The 13,809-nt window shown below is 51.0% G+C and overlaps 2 long non-coding RNA genes across 3 annotated transcripts; both read left to right on the top strand.

Moving 5' to 3' along the window:
• Positions 1–1,094: 1,094 nt before the first annotated feature.
• On the top strand, positions 1,095–5,174 carry LOC142905800 (uncharacterized). Of its 2 annotated transcripts, XR_012929809.1 has the most exons (5): positions 1,095–1,780; positions 2,083–2,163; positions 3,061–3,170; positions 4,424–4,547; positions 5,083–5,174. It is a non-coding gene; the product is annotated as an uncharacterized LOC142905800 (long non-coding RNA). The 2 variants fall into 2 exon arrangements; XR_012929808.1 differs by having other exon boundaries at positions 2,083–3,170.
• A 132-nt stretch (positions 5,175–5,306) lies between these two features.
• Positions 5,307–8,610, top strand: LOC142905926 (uncharacterized). Its single transcript, XR_012929948.1, has 2 exons — positions 5,307–6,082; positions 6,515–8,610. It is a non-coding gene; the product is annotated as an uncharacterized LOC142905926 (long non-coding RNA).
• The last annotated feature ends 5,199 nt before the right edge of the window (positions 8,611–13,809 follow it).

The raw sequence follows: 13,809 nt of genomic DNA, 5'->3' as shown, positions 1-13,809 counted from the left end.
AACCCGCGATGTATTTCGTCGAGGATGGATGCCGCCGCGTGCAGGAGTTGGGCGAGGCGGGAGTGAGCCACCTGAAGCGCCCTCTCCGACGGTGGTGAGCCGCGCGGGCGGCCGGGCAATGAGCAGCTCGGCCGTCGTCGCTTCTCCTCCCCCTTCCGGGGCTGCCAACCCCGGTGGTGTTGAGTCGTCCTCCTCTTCCACTGGAGCCCTGGTACGAGTTTTTCTTCGCGTCTCCATTATAGCGATTCATCTTACTATTTGGCTACTTCTGACGCCAGTTGTAGTGGGTGGAACAGAGAGCGAGACTTCGTACCGAAAGAACCAAAGAGTATGAACTTATATGGTTTATTTAACCTATTTTTAGTGGTTTGCTACCATTCCCTTTGCACTCCTATCGTTTTTGTATTGTTTGTTGTGACGTTATGACCCCGTGCCCCCTACTGGCACATCTGTGATCAAAGAGCTTTATAGCTCATTGGATTCCTCCAGCACAGAATCAATACCGATTCTGATGAGACCGGAACGAACACGTTTGAATCGAATCGCGTACTTCGCTTTACTAAAATAGTTGTGGAATCGATTCTTGTGGAATCTGTTCTCGTGGAATCGAATCATCGATATTAATTACAGAGATTCACCATCGATATTAATTACAGACATTAATCAACGACGTCGCTAGGAGTATCGTGGTGCCGCTCTGCAAACCTTCGGGCTACTATCAAAGGTTTGTTCATGAAGCCATCCAGATATATAAACACAGACATAACTTCAACCGAGAAGATGGATACAAATTGAGTAATCATTGGAAGAATGTTATTAACCAGGTAAAACCTTAACTGCTTTATGGTGTTGCCTTAACTTTCCGCATCTCTAATTTCTTAAGCTTCCCACTCCCAGCCCCGCTCTCTTCAGCACTCCCCTCCTCATACCCCCCCCCCCCCCTCTCTATCTCTCCTCCCTGATCTTCCCCCCTTCTCTTACCTATATAGTCTCTTGTTTACAGCAGCTCTTTTGCCCACGTCGGCAATTGTTTCTTGCTGTGGTTTGTCCCACCTGATGATGAACGCTTGTGTTGCGCCCGAAACGTCGTGATTTAATTTATTGTATATTTTATGCCTATATGACTTTACCGAAAGAACCAAAGAGTATAGCCCAAGAGAGTTTGTGTAGGTGGGAGCGGTGGTGTAGCACAGTCGGGGGCACAGGTGGTGCATCGGCCAGTCATCTCAGTCAAGCAACCAATGGCAACCTGGGTCTGTCTGTCTGTGACCTCCTGCTGCCAGCGGGCGTTCGACGCTTCATGTGGCCTTAACCTGCACATAGCCTGGCACGAGCGCCGTGGTGACATCTCCACCACTTCGTGGCGAATGGCGGTTGTTGTTTATGGTCGTCTCGCGATTAGCACTACGCTGCACTACGAACCCAGCGACCCGAGTTCAATTCCCGCTCATGGCCAACACTGGTGACGATTCCGTTCCTGGGCCTCCCCTTGGTCAACTCAGCCTCAAATGAGTACCTGGTGCGTTGTGTAAACATCGCCACTGGGGAGATTAAGGCGGCCGGATGTGGTGCTGGCCACCTACCCCCCTTCGTGTATCAAAGGTGCTGCTCGTTAACAGCACTTGTACCCGACAGTCCTGTCGAAGGCTACATGGGGGATCTTTGTTTGGTGGTGCAGCTGAGGAGGCGCAACTGCACGGCGAGTACCTCTACCGCAAGGCGCAGGAGGCCAAGAAGATCCTCGTAGAGGAGAAGGCGCGGCTCAAGAGGGCGCTCGATGGTAACGGGCGGCGAGACGGATCTAGAGATGGGCTCGCGACGACAAGACGAACGAGAGACAGCGAGACAGACTAGAGACATTGAGACACGCAAGACAGACTAGAGACGGATCTAGAGACAATGAGACACGCAAGACGGACTAAGATGGGACAAAACGGTCTGACAATACAGGCGAGAAGACAACCGCGCGTGGAAAGCGTTTCCAAATGAATCCATGCGTGCGCATGATTTTTCTTCCTTGTTAATTCTCCCCTGCCCGCCCCCTACCCACTGCCCCCTGTCCCCCTGACGTCGTCACCGAAGAAAACCTGGTGCTGCCTACGGACCTGCGGTGGGAGGCGCTTGAACTCCAGAAGGCCGTGGAATTCGACCAGGGAGGGGAGGGTGATCTCACATCCCTCACCATCACGTCTCCTCGCATCTCTCTCTCTCTTCCTTCCCGCGAGACTCTTGAGGCAGGGGGATAAGCGTCGCGCGTCTCCGCCCGCTAGACACGCCGAGTCGGCGCGCATCCCCGGCTCGCCGTCGGTCCTTCCTGCCAAGCGGTGGCACCGTGTTTTGCCGCGGAGGTTCGCGGTTCGAGAACGGCGGGCCCTCAACCCCCCCCCCCCCCACCGGTTTAATGGGTTTAATGCAGCAGTTGCGTTGACCGTAAATACTGCACGGCGATTGCTTCCCAAGTGGACTTTGAAAAATCCCATGGCGTGAACGCGGCCGTGTGTGTGTGTGGTGGCTGGCGTAAATTTTGGTGGAATGTCGAATGAAGGCCGTGGTCACCACATAACGTGTGCTTCTGGAGCAGTCTTCCTTCTGCAGCGGTCTTCCTTACAATATTAGGAAGCCACTGGAGCTTTGCACTTTTAAATCATCGTCTAGATTGACAAACTCATTTCTTGAGAACTTCTTTTTGTGGTTAGTTTGTCACACTTCCGATTACCACGGTTGGTTACGTGCTGTAACAAAGAGGTTTAACATGCACTGACCCACTCATTCACTCACTCATCATTTTACTCAATTTACCCACTCACCTGCCATATCACCCACCCACTCTTGCAATTGGGACTCATCCAGGTCTCATTAGTGCTCAGCTCGCTACACAAAATCAACGCGATCACTGCAGAGTGATATTCTAAACCATTCCTGGTCGCTCCTTCCATCCACCCACACACACACCTTCACTCACCTGCACGGGGAAGTATGGCAAATGATAACCTACCCTCTCCGTCCCCCCTGCCCCATCTACCACCTCTTTCTATCCACCCCCCCCCCCCGTGTCAGTAGGAGTGAGCAGCCACATGGATGACGAGTACCGCTGAGCCGGCGTGAAGGACCCACACATCATGGCGACGACCTCACGCGACCCCAGCTCCCTCCTCAAGCAGTTCATCAAGGTGCGGGCACGGGGTCACAGGGGCTACAGGGTTTGGGGTCACACGAGGAATGTGGGTCCTCGTGTATTGCATGTGTACAAGCGCGCAAAGACAGAGGTCCCCCATATAGCCTTAACAGGCTTTTGGGACAGGTGCTGTTTGCGAGGGTGTTGGTGGCTAGCACCACAACTGGCCACCTTTATCTCTCTGGTAATGTTTACACACCGCACTAGGTACTCATTTGAGGCTGAATTGATCTAGGGGAGGCCCAGGACCAGTTCAGATAATCGCCACTGGTGTTGGCCATGAACGGAAATCAACCTCGGGTCACTAGGTTTGTGGAGCAGCATGCTAACTGCTAAATTACCGCACACACACACATGTTCTCTATCGGCTTTAGAATCAGTTCCTTGCACCTCACACGAGCCGTGTCGACCAATCATCGGGCTTGTGCAGTGTGAGATAACTCGCATCCGTTGAGTTAACCAGAAGAAATCTGGTTGTTGATGAAAGGTGGAGGCTGTGTGGGGGGGGGGGTGGTCGTAAGTGGTGGAGCGTTGGACACTTTGGTTTGGTGCATGCAGCTTTTGTCAACTTCATTCCTCGCGATTCAGTCCACCTTTTCCCGATGACCGATCCCTTCCATTCATCGAAAATGTATCTACTGTAGCACTACGCACGGTCGGTGGTCACGGAAAGATGTACCATTGGGGGCGCCACTGTGGCGAGATGTTAACTCCCACACCTGGTATACAGGAGGTCGCAGGTTCAATCCTGACCCTGATGCCTGCTGTATATTTGGAGTTGCGTGCCTCTTTCCGAGGAGTCGCGTGGATTTCTCTCCAGGTCCTCCGGTTTTTCCCTCCGCATTTAGAATCGACGTCCGTTTAAGAGTATTTGGCTGCTATAAATTTCCACATGACGATAAGCCACTTAGTTGAACTATGATTTGTGGCCAGGTCGCTTCTGGAAAAGAGCTGCATAGCTCAGTGGGCCTTACCTGGTAAAATATAAATAGTAAAGTTTTTCCAATGGTGCATCCCAGTTGTGCCAACACGGGGTTTGGCGACCCCGTATACCGGTACGGCTCGGCTCAGCTTCCGCAATGGAAAAAACAAACAACACAACCCGAGTCGGATACAGTGGGAGGGCGGGGAGGTGGGGGGGCGAACGCAGCGTGGCCGGGACGGACGCCGGTGGGAAGAGCGGACTCGGCGTGTGACCGCTTGCTGTCATGTTACCACACCACCACCACCATCCCACCACCACCGCAGGAGAAGAAGCTGATCCTGCCGAACGCTCAGCCGATGAACCACGGAGGCCACAAGCTGCAGGCGCTGGTGTGGGCGTGCTGCGCCAATGCCGTCAACGACTTCATCGTCCTGCATGAGCACCGCGGTATGCCAGGCACGCGCACGCACCACAGTCGACAAAGCTCCCCCGTGTAGCCTTTAACAGGCTGTCAGGGCAAGTGCTGTTTGTCGAGCGACCTACGAAGGCCGGCAGGGCACACGGCGGGGTGGGTGGTGTGGTCATTACTGCATCTTCCCCTTTTGTCTCCCCACTGTCGATGCTTGGACACACCGGAAGTCGAAGTCAGGTCACCGGATTTGTAGTGTAATGAGATAGCCACTCCGCTCCCGCTCCCCGGTGTGATGCATGGTGTGACGTGTGTGATGCGGTGCAACAGACGGGGGATGGAGGTGTATTTAGCTGTGCGTACGATGTGCGGTGTGTAGTATGATGCTGCAGACGGGGAATTGTGGTGTCTTAACTGTGTATGTGGTGTGATGTGGTATGATGCCGCTGATGGAAGGGCAGTGTGTTTAACTCTCCAGTACAGTCTGTGTGACACCTGTGGTGTGTCTAACTTTCCGGCGTGCTGTTCATGTGACACGTGGTACGATGCCACGGTGTACTTGACACTCTCGAGCGTGGTGATGCGGCACGACATCCGGACGTGGACATGATGTCCGAGGCATTCCAACACCTCGTGATGCACAACTTCACGTCGCGACTCGGAAAGAGGGTGCGTGCGGGCACCGTGCCAGTCTCACCCACATCTTCCTCCCCCATCCCCAAAGCACAAAGATCCCTCGTATAGGCTATAACCCTTTCTCATTTCCATGATGTACATATACGTCGTCGAAACGGAACCGTAAGAAAAACTCAAGTATGTCTTCTGACCTGAAGACATACCGAGGCTCCCATAAGACCATGCGGGAGGGCGTGCGGCACAGTTTTGTTCCATAGAGTGCCGGTCGTGTCACTACGGTTTTCTGCGGTGAGGGCAACGCCTTTTAAAAACAGCAGCGCTACGCCTCTATAAATAAAATTAACACCGAGCCGCTCGCGCGTACCGAGATTCAGCGGTGGACGTGACACCTACCACCCGGCAACTTGCAGATGTCTCGGAATGGGAAAGAGTGAGCAGACTTTTGGGCCAGGTGCTGTGTGTCCGCCTGTATATTCGGAGTTTGCATGTTCTCCTCCTGGTCACTTTGATTTTTCTCCGGGTCCTCCGGGTTTTTCCCTACACATTTAGAAACTTGAATTTCGAGTATTTTGCTGCTATACATTTTTATGTGAAAAAGAGCTACATAGCTCAGTGGTAAAATAAAAATAGTTTCGTTTTACTTTAGTTTTCGAGCAACAGCACAGAGTTTTTATTTAACGCCATCTCTGAAGCTGAAGGCGCGTAATGTTGTTCATTTGTTAATGCATCCGCAGTTTTAAAAAGGGTGGCCGCTGGCCTCTAACTGGCAAACGTCTGCGAGGACGCGTAATGAGAGTCCAGCGCCGTCCGTGTAACTTGCCGCGACCCCTCCCGTGACGTCTCTGCCCCCCCCCCCCTCCTAACAGGCACAACGTCTACAAGCGCGACGGCAAGGACATCGAGTTGAAGGAGGTGGGACCGTGATTCGAGATGGAGCGTAAGTCTGCCTGACACATTGTTACTCGTCTCCACTTTACACCCCTGCAGAGGCGGTGGAAATTCCACATTCCTTGTGGACTTCCCTACGAAGTGGTTGTAAATTTTATCGACCCCTGAGAGGATGATGGGCTGAATGTAAGAGTCTAGCCTCGGGCTAGGTGGCCCGCGGGTGACTTGTAGAGCGGATCGGAACTTGAGTCGGTGGGGTCGCTGCTCTGGTCGCATTCGCTGTACCGTGACCCGACTCGCATTCCCCCACCCCGGATGCGATGTGTAAATTCAAAGATGATCGGACGTAATGCTGGCCACCCACACCCACCCCTTGGTGTGCCGTGCTGGCTTTCCTACATGCTAACACACGAACAGCGCTTTTCCCACGCCGTCTGTTAAAGGCTGCATGGGGGAATCTTTGCTTTTGTGTGTCGCGCAGTCTACGAGATTAAACTGGGCACGCTGGACAACGCGGCCACCGCCGAGGTGGAGTGGCCTTGGCGACCGTACATGAACACGGCGAAGAAGAGGAAGTTCCTGAGCGTGGAGTGAGGGAGGGGGGTGACTTCCCCCCCCCCATGGGCCTTGGGGGAGGGGCATTGGGGGGAGGGTTTGTCCCTGGAAAGCCGGAGTTGGAGTCGAACCTCGCGGCGCTCTCCGCCGAGGCTCGAGACGTTGAGGAGAGGTCGCCGCGTGGATAGGGCAGTGCGTGAATCGCTGTTCCAACCCTCGTCACACACGCGCATTATACGCGTCACACACACATTGCGAATGTACATTTATCAAACACAAACATGCACATCGTCGCATGCGTCGCACACAGAAGCACACAATTGCACAAAAAGACAAAGGTACTCCGTATCGCCGTTAACAGATTGCTGGAGCAAGTGCTGTTAACGGGTAGCACCTATGATGGCCGGCATGGCACAGAAGTGGTTGTGTGGCCAGCCCCACGTCTGGCTGCCTTTGTCCTCCCCAGTTTTGCGATGTTATACACACCACACCACGTACTCAGATGGCTGAGTTCGTAGTGCGCTAACTGCTGCACCACCGCTCCCCAAACGGTGTACATACACGCGTACACAAAACGAAACATTAACATTTATTTAAGTAACAAAAAAGAAAATACCAAGTCAGGCAGATGGAGAAAGTGGCGTGTCGCCGTGCACAGCACCGCTCTCGTAGCTACTCACCTAGGGTGGGAGCTCTTGGCTTCAATGCCACCCGGGATGTTTAGATGTGAAAACCTGCCATAAATAATATTTTTGGGAAGTCACAAGCGCCTTAAGTTGCATCTCATCTCGACCATTTTAATGGGCACCCCCCCCCCCTGTAGCTGTCCCCCTGTGGCACAAAATAAACTAACAAAACTAATCTCTTTTTATTTTACCAGGTAAGGCCCACTCAGCTGTATAGCTCTCTTTCAGGAACGACCGGGCCACAAATGAAAGCGCTATAAAGTGGCTTGTCACGCAGAAATATATAGCAGCCAAATACTTTTAAACGCATGTTTCTAAATGTGGAGGGAAAAACCGAAGGACCCAGAGAAAAATCCACACGGTCACGGGGAGAACATGCAAACTCCAGATATACAGGCGTCGGGATTTAACCCACGACCTCTATACCAGGCGAGGCCCCAAGGTGAATCAGCACTTGGCCTGCGAGCGGGTATTATTAGTCTGTCAGTAGGGGGTAATGATTCCGGATTTCAGTCTCAATTGAAACTGAAATCTGGAACACTTTTGTCATATTTTGCTCGTATAAGTGTGTTCATAAAATACAAGTTTGGTCATTGAGAGAGTTATAAATGTCCTATACGCATTTCATGTTTATTGTGTTTTTTGTATTTAATGTATGAAGAAAATACAATTTTGTATATGCTACAGTATGTTTCACACGTTATTCAGTGACACTGCATATGACGGGCAATGTTTGGGGCAATCGGCCTTCAACATGGAAAATACATAGAGGCCACATGACCCGTGGCCACCGCCACTTCAACCGTGGCCCCACCACTTCAACCGTGGCCCCATTGGCACGTTGATGTGTGGCTCTGCCTTCACCTGTGGTGAGAATGAGACCAGAAAAATTACAGGAGGCCGACTCCATATGAGTCCGTCACGCTCTGGATCTCGCTAATGGGACGTCGGATGAAAATAAAACATGGAAGCGACAAGTTTCTTCTCTGGCGAGGACATTCCCACAAGATTGCCACCTTTCCCAATTAATGGAATTTGCCCCAACATCACCCTGATCCAAACCAGCGGGAGCTGAAATCTTCCAGAAGGTTCAGGATTTATTGGTACAATCGTTCGGATGTTGGTGTCCGCATGGACTTGCATTTAAAACCCCCGGTCCGCTTGACGTCTTTTAAACAATACCTGTGGTCGGGTCCGCTCCCCCACCTTTCTATCCCCTGCTTTTTTTTTTTATAACCGGTGTAGTATATGTTGACGGTGTGTGCGTGTATCACAACGCGATGTAACCGGGCCCTCGAATTGCCTCAAGAAATGAATAAACAACACCTGTCGCTTTGCTGTTGTGATGTCACCACGAGGCGCCGAATGACGGTGGGACGGCGTCGTCGCACTCGTCGAGTGGACAAGGGCTCCGTGAAATGACGGTGCGGATTGCGCCAAGCGTATAGAGGTCGCCGATTGCGCGCCCCTGTGGCTCGACCACTCGTGGGTCCACCTCAAAGTTCCTGTGCCCATTTGAACCTCATTGCCTGCGATGATGCTGCTGCTGCCATGGAAGAACACACGTGGCGCCCTCTTGTCTCTCCATGTTGTCTTTCACGTCCCATCGCAGTTTTCAGGTCACTTGATGTTTACAGCCTCCGGTAAGGAGGCAGTGAGGTTCAGCCGCTCCATTTTTCTTCCTTTAGTGCACAGTACCGTACACGGATACGGGCACAGTACAACACCGTAGCTTTATTGATTGTTCAACAAAAAAGACCATCCCTCGCCCAATCTAGTTACCTATACGGTGTAATATATGGCGAGACATTTGTTAACGTAAAAAAAATGGAACTGTAATGCTGAAAATTATACTCCATGAAACTCGGGGTTTTATGGAGTATCTGAGGGCTTCTCAACGCTTCATGCCTCGCCCCCACTGATGCCCTCTTCTCCCCACTACTACTGACGATTGTATGTAGGGTGTGTAGGCATTTACTTCCGACTGTTGTATGTAGGGTGGTGGTGGTGGTGATGGTGGGAGTAAATGAGATTTAAAACTGGGTGCTTAACTTGAACTCACCACCACTCACATCATGTATGCACTCATCCGCCATCTTGCTCACTGACCCTGTTTCCGTGTTGATGGTGTGAGTCCGTATTGATGCTGTGAGTCTGTTGATCGTGTGAGTCTGTTGATGCTGTGAGTCTGTGTTGATCATGTGCGTCTATGTTGATGCTGTGAGTCCGTGTTGATGGCTCGGGGGCACGGTACAGAGGGGCAGTACAACTGTAGAGTAATAGTTGTCCAGCAGCGGCAACTGCGGTGGACGGGGAGTACACACGCCAGTGAGCCTCATGCGGGTTTGTCAGCAGGGCGGAGGCACTGGGGCAAGGATCACAGAGACCCTCCCTGGAAGACACTGGAACCCGCTCGTGGGTTGGAGAAGGGAGGCGCGGCCGAGTCGGATAAAAGCAGCGGAGAGCGAGAGCTCGTGGTTGCACGTTCTGGGAAGTGGAGTCGTCTCGTCGGCACTGTCGTCTTTGCCGACTTGGTCGCTGCCGTCTTCACTAGATAATTGGGCGGCCGGATAGTTGTTGGCTGTCTCGGTCGATGCCGTCAGTGTAACATGGTGGGGGTTGTGTCTAAGCTAGGCTATTTGACTGGGAGAAGCGAGGGCGAGTCTGTGAACCTGATGGTGTTAAATAAGGAAGGTGCGGAAGGTACGGGAGAGGATGAGGAAGATCGTGGGATGGATGGGGGAGGATGAGAAGATAGTGGGAGGGACGGGGGAGTAAGGAGGTGGGAGGGATGTGAGAGAAAGAAGGAGATAGCGGGGGGGACGGGAGAGGAAGAGGGAGATGGTGGGAGGGAAGGGGGCGGAAGAGGGAGATAGTGGCAGGAAAGGGGAATGAAGAGGGAGATAGTTGGAGCGACTGGGGAAGTAGAGGGAGATACTGGGAGTTATTTGGGAGGATTAGGCAGATCGGTTAGAGTAAGAAGGTGATAGTGGGAAGGAAGAGGAAGGAAGAGGGAGAGAGTGCGAGGGATTGGAGATGCAGAGGGAGATAGTGGGAAGGATGGGGGAAGAAAAGGGAGATAGTGCGAGGGACGGGAGAAGAGGGAGATTACTAGTAGAGCCAAGTGGGAGGAAGAGGGAGATAGTGGAAGGTACTGGGGAGGAAGTGGGAGATGGTGGGAGGGACGAGGGAGGAAGAGGGAGATGGTGGGACGGATTGGAGAGGTAGATAGTGGGAGGGACGCGGGAAGAAGAGGGAGATAATAGCAGGGACGAGAGAGGAAGAGGGAGATAGCCACTGATGTTCGCCGTGGCCAGAAATTTAAACTCGGTTCACAAAGTTCATGGTGTAGTGGGTGTTGAGGTGGCATATCCTGGCTGGCCAGGAGAAGGCAGTACAGCAAGTGGGATAAGCACCATCTCTGTCTGCATGGGATAGAGGGTTGCCCCCTTGCACGAGTGGGTTTTCTCTGGGTACTCCTGTATCCCCTCACGTTTATGAACGCTCAGTAATTGCCCAATTGAATTATTGCTATGCACCGCGACGTTCGTTTTGCTATGTCATGTGATCAGAATTGGGCGCCACGGTGGCGAGATGTTAACTATTTTGTAGGGTATACAGGAGGTCGTGTATTAAATCCTTACCCTGACACCTTTGTATTTGGAGTTTGTATGCTATCTCCCCGTGGTCGCGTGTATTTTTCTCCGGATCCTCCGGGTTTTCCCTCCACATTTATTAGCACATGTTTAGAGTATTTGGCTACTAATGTCCACGTAATAAGCCAATTTGTTGAGCTGTAATTGTGTGGCCGCTTCTGAAAGAGAGCTGTATAGCTCAGTGGGCCTTGCCTGGTTAAAGTAAAAAAAAATAGTCAAATAGTTTGCAATTGTTTATATCTGGGATAAATGCACCCGTGGCTTTAATGATGTGGGGATCTGCGCCTGGCATTTTCAGGTGGGATCCGGAGCAATGAATGAGCCCTGACAAGGCAATGGCCCACCCGTTGATTTGCTCCATGAGGAACTTTTAGGGGGCTCGGGACCGTGGCGCCAAGAAGACCAGCTATTGGACCATGGAGGCACCGAAGGGGGCGGTTTCCCCCCCACACGTAACGCTCCCTATCTGGTCGATAAAAACGTATCAATAGGGTCACAGAGCTTGGGCAATCGTTGGTGCCAGCTTACCAAGTGGCTTCCTTCCTGATTGTCTGTGGTTCCTCGCACCTCTGAGGCCTGCTTGATCACGTTATAAGTATAAATATTGTTGTTATCAAGTTCTAAGTGTAAATAATAATTGTTGTTGTTATTACTCGCCTGTTCTAAACATACGCCTGTTGTTATCATTCGCCTGTTATCATTCGCCTGTTTTCATTTGCCTGTTATCATTCGCCTGTTTTAATTGGCCTGTTATAATTTGCCTGTTGTTTTCTTTCGCCTGTTGCTACCAAGTAATAAGTATAGTTATTGTTGTTGTTATCATTCGCCTGATGTTAGTGGTGCACGTCTCAAATCCAGCACTGGGGAAGGCAGCGAGGGTTCGTAAATCACCGCACAATGATGTTGTGAAATCCTCTTCCCGTGGAAGTCGAGGTGCATAACCTGCCTCGCCAGGAGAAGGCAGTACAGCAAGTGGACTCATCGCCATCGTCACCTGTACGGTTTAAAATGCTGCCCCTTCACACACGTGGCTTTTCTCTGGGTGCTCCGATTTCCCCCACTTGTACAAACACTCGTTATTAATTAGCCAATAATGCCTCCATACATAGAGTACCGTAGAGCCTGGACAATCGTTGGTGCTGGCTCACCACGTGGCTTCCTTCCTGCATGTCTGTGGCTCCTCGCGCCTCTTGAGTCGTTCTTGTGAGTGCTATATAGTTTTAAATAATAACTACAAATACTCGCCAGAAGGTGGTGACGCAAGCCTGCGATCCAGCACTGTAGAAGGCAGCAAGGGTTGGTGGATCACACAGTAAATATTGTGAAACCCCCTTCCCGTGGACATTGAGGTGCCTTCTCCTGGCTGGCCAGGAGAAAGCATCTGACTGGCCAGGAGAAGGCATTATAGCAAGTGGGATCATCGCCATCGTCACCTGTACGGTTTAAAATGCTGCCTGCTGCCCCTTCACATACGTTTGTTTTCTCCGGGTGCTCCGGTTTCCCCCCACTTGTGTAAGCATTCGTTATTCATTGATTGAAAAGATCTTACAATAAAAACCAAATTCAGGACCTTACTATGACTCAGCGTGGCTTTCCTGGAGTAAGTCTAATTATTATTATAAAGAATTACAGGGGCTGTATGATGACACGACTAGAGAGCTGGCTTGCACTGCGGGGAGCTTAATAGTCAACTTGGATTCCGCACCCCTCAATGCCCTTTTTAAGTTCAGTTTGTGCACTTAAGACTCGCACAAACAACCATACTCAGAGAACCATAGATTCCCACTCAGACCCAGAACCAGAAACCCATAGACTCCAACAGAGACCCATACATTCCTTCAGACACTCAGACTCATACGGCGACCCTATATACTGACACAGGGATCCATAGACTCAGACAGAGACCCATACACTCACAGAGGCCCACAAACTCAGAAATCCATAGACTCGCACAGAGGTCAATAAAATTTAAATCTGAATATTTATTTACACTGGATGAAATCGATGAGCTACAAAAATCTGTTTTCACAGCTGTCCAATCGGGCAGGTCAGAACATAACTAAAAAAATACAAAAAATGACAGGAAAGACAAACTGTTCAAAAATAAACAAATTAAACTAAACTATTTTAATCTTTATTTGAAGCTTTCGTGACTGCAGGAATCCATACTCTTTGGTTCTTTCAGTAAAGTCACGTAGGTATAAATTAAATAAAATTAAACAAATCACGACGTTTCGATCGCAACATAAGTGATATTTTCAGGTGGGACAACCACAGCAAGAAAATGCTGAAGTCGGCGGGAGAGCTGCCGTGGCAAGAGGTTATACAGGTATGAGATGGGGGAGGAGGCAAGGGGGGAGAGAGAGAGGGGAGGGTGTGGGGTAGGGAGAGGAAGGGGGGCCGCGTGAGCGCTAGGAGAAGATGACGTGAGGCTGGGGTGGGGGGACGTGGGCGGGGCTAGCAGTAATCATCAGGTAATGATGGAAACAACAACACAAGTTAAGGCATTACCTGGTTGATAACATCCTTCCAGTGATTGTTTAATTTGTATCCATCTTCTCGATTGAAGTTTTGTCCTTGGCCTCCGAAAATAACAATATCATGCGAGCCCACAGCTTTATAACAATGGCCACTACGGCAGAGGTATTGGTTTGCTATGTTTCAGATCCGCCTTGTGTTCGCGAACACGGTCCGAGACGTGTCGTTTTATTTCTCCAACGTAACTGCGGCCGAAGTTACAACTCAGTTTGTAGACTCCAGGGTATAGACAAAACTTCAACCGAGAAGATGGATACAAATTAAACAATCACTGGAAGGATGTTATCAACCAGGTAATGCCTTAACTTGTGTTGTTGTTTCCATCATTACCTGCCGGTTTT

This window comes from Petromyzon marinus, chromosome 59, assembly GCF_048934315.1.
Source record: "Petromyzon marinus isolate PM22_M1 ecotype Great Lakes invasive population chromosome 59, UKy_Petmar_22M1.pri1.0, whole genome shotgun sequence".
Taxonomy (NCBI): domain Eukaryota; kingdom Metazoa; phylum Chordata; class Hyperoartia; order Petromyzontiformes; family Petromyzontidae; genus Petromyzon; species Petromyzon marinus.
This window is presented reverse-complemented; position numbering and strand designations above follow the sequence as displayed.